This window comes from Schistocerca cancellata, chromosome 8 (genome assembly GCF_023864275.1).
Source record: "Schistocerca cancellata isolate TAMUIC-IGC-003103 chromosome 8, iqSchCanc2.1, whole genome shotgun sequence".
In the NCBI taxonomy this organism is placed as follows: domain Eukaryota; kingdom Metazoa; phylum Arthropoda; class Insecta; order Orthoptera; family Acrididae; genus Schistocerca; species Schistocerca cancellata.
In genome coordinates, this window is record NC_064633.1 from 144,135,644 (window position 1) to 144,137,891 (window position 2,248).

At 50.8% G+C, this 2,248-nt stretch overlaps 1 pseudogene; it reads left to right on the plus strand.

Annotated features, from left to right (window-relative positions):
- The first annotated feature begins 1,137 nt into the window (after positions 1 to 1,137).
- On the plus strand, positions 1,138 to 1,255 carry LOC126095827 (5S ribosomal RNA; annotated as a pseudogene).
- Positions 1,256 to 2,248: the final 993 nt, after the last annotated feature.

A 2,248-nucleotide genomic window follows, 5' to 3' on the forward strand; every position in this document is an offset into this window, starting at 1 on the left:
GACTATGTTTTTCGGTTCAGGAACCATGACGCTAACATCCCGATCTAGGTGATGCCACTGATTCTCGACTGGGTTTCAAGCCGGCATGTTTGGTGGTTAGGGCGGGGGGGGGGGGGGTGAGGGAGGCGGCGGGAAGGGGGCTGGCAAACTCGTCCAGGCGCTCTTCTAACCACGCACGTACACTGCGAGTTGTGTGACATGTTGCATTGTTCTGCTGGAACATGCCATCATGATGAGGAGAAACAAACAACATGTAGGGGTGTAGATGGTTCGAAAGGGTAGATGCATACGTATGATCCACTATGCCTTCCAGAATGACGAGATCACCCAGAGTAAGCCAAGAATACAATCTCCAGACAATAACACTCCTTTCTCTGTCCTGAACCCTTCCGACGATCCCACAGCCATGTGTCCGAAACGGAGCGTAAATCGTGATTCGTCTGAAGAAGGCCACGTGTCACCGCTCAGTGGACGTCCAATTGTTGTAATGGCGTGGAAATTCCAGCCTTCGTCGCGGATGAATAGCAGGCATCATAGGTGCATGAACTAGGCGTCTGCTGTGGAGATCCATACGCAGTAACGTTCGCTGAACGGTCGTTGAGGAGACGTTGTTGGTAGCACCTTGGTTGATCTGGGCCGTCAGTTGCACATCTATTCGCCTGTACACATCTGCGCTGCCGTCATTCACCCCTTTCATCTGTAGGCACTGGTCCTCCACAGTTACCTTTATGTCATTTTACCATGCGCGGCGTACCTCAACGATGGGGCACGCGAACAGCCACTTCAGAAATGCTTCCACCCTTGGCGCGAAAGTCAATAATCATGCTCTTGGACGTCAGATAAATCGCTCCCTTTCGGCACTACGGTAACAGCGCTGTTTTTCGCGTCGTCCGTCCTGCTGTATACACCCTAGATTGCTTGTGCTGCCACCTGCATTCTGTGAGTGGTTACTGCACGTTGCCGTCTAACATATGTTGCGGTCAAATTAATGTGACTGGACCGTGTAGCAGATATGCAGGTAAACTAGCAGATTGTGTGTTCCTAGATTACCGAATGGCCCAAATAAGATCATATGGAGTAAGCACAGACAGCTGATTGGCTTCATGCTTCTTTTTTACTATTGTAAGCCATCATGTCGGCAACGGCCTTGCCGCAGTGCATACACCGGTTCCCGTGAGATCACCGAAGTTAAGCGCTGTCGGGCGTGGTCGGCACTTGGATGGGTGACCATCCGGGCAGCCATGCGCTATTGCCATTTTTCGGGGAGCACTCAGCCTCGTGATTCCAATTGAGGAGCTACTCACCGATTAGTATCGGCTTCGGTCAAGAATACCATCATAACGACCGGGAGAGCGGTGTGCTGACCCCACGCCCCTCCTATCCGCATCCTCATTGAGGATGACCCGGCGGTCGGATGGTCCCGGTAGGCCACTCGCGGCCTGAAGACGGAATGCTTAAGCCATCATGTTATATTAAGTGGCGAATGTCCAACAGAAATCTAAGTGCATACGATAGACACACTAACTAAGACAAACAGAGTGGTCATCTTGCACATTTTTCAGTAACCGGTATCAACTTATTAAAGCTAGAAGTTACGTTTGGATTACAGAGAGGACAGACCCATATCACTCCCGCGTTTACGGCTGAAGCACAGAGAAGAGTCCATTTCAGTTATCAGCCGCCCACTCCTCCGAATCGGAAGAAAAAAGTCATCTAGAATTGCACCCTACTGTTTGTAACAAGTGAAAGACTCAAAAGTAATGGTCTGCAGCACGCCACTATAAGAGGACGTGTAGAACAGTGAAACTATAATAAGAGATTTAAATGGCAGAGAAGTGGCGTGCACGTAGGTCCAACAGCACCCTCTTTTGCTTGACTTGACAGGACAGGACGGTTACGCAATGCTTAATCAGTGTCGAGCCGTCATACGAAGTGGAAACGTGTACCCAAGTGCCACAAGGCATCGCCGACTCCTCAAGGTGGAGTTTCGGCATCAGAGTGCGTTCGAAGGGTGCAGGATGATTGGTCCCCAGGAGGCTGGTCTGTCGTTCCGCGACCATATGACTTTTACAGGGCGTGCTGCTATAACAGTGGGGAGTGTGTGGGAAATTGAAGGAGACCATACACAGCGCCGACAGGATACTGGACGACACCATGTGACTACAGCGTCAGATGACAGTCATCTTGTGCTCTTGGCCGTAACGGACAAAACAGCTTCGTCCATAGTGTTGGCATGACGTTGGAACAC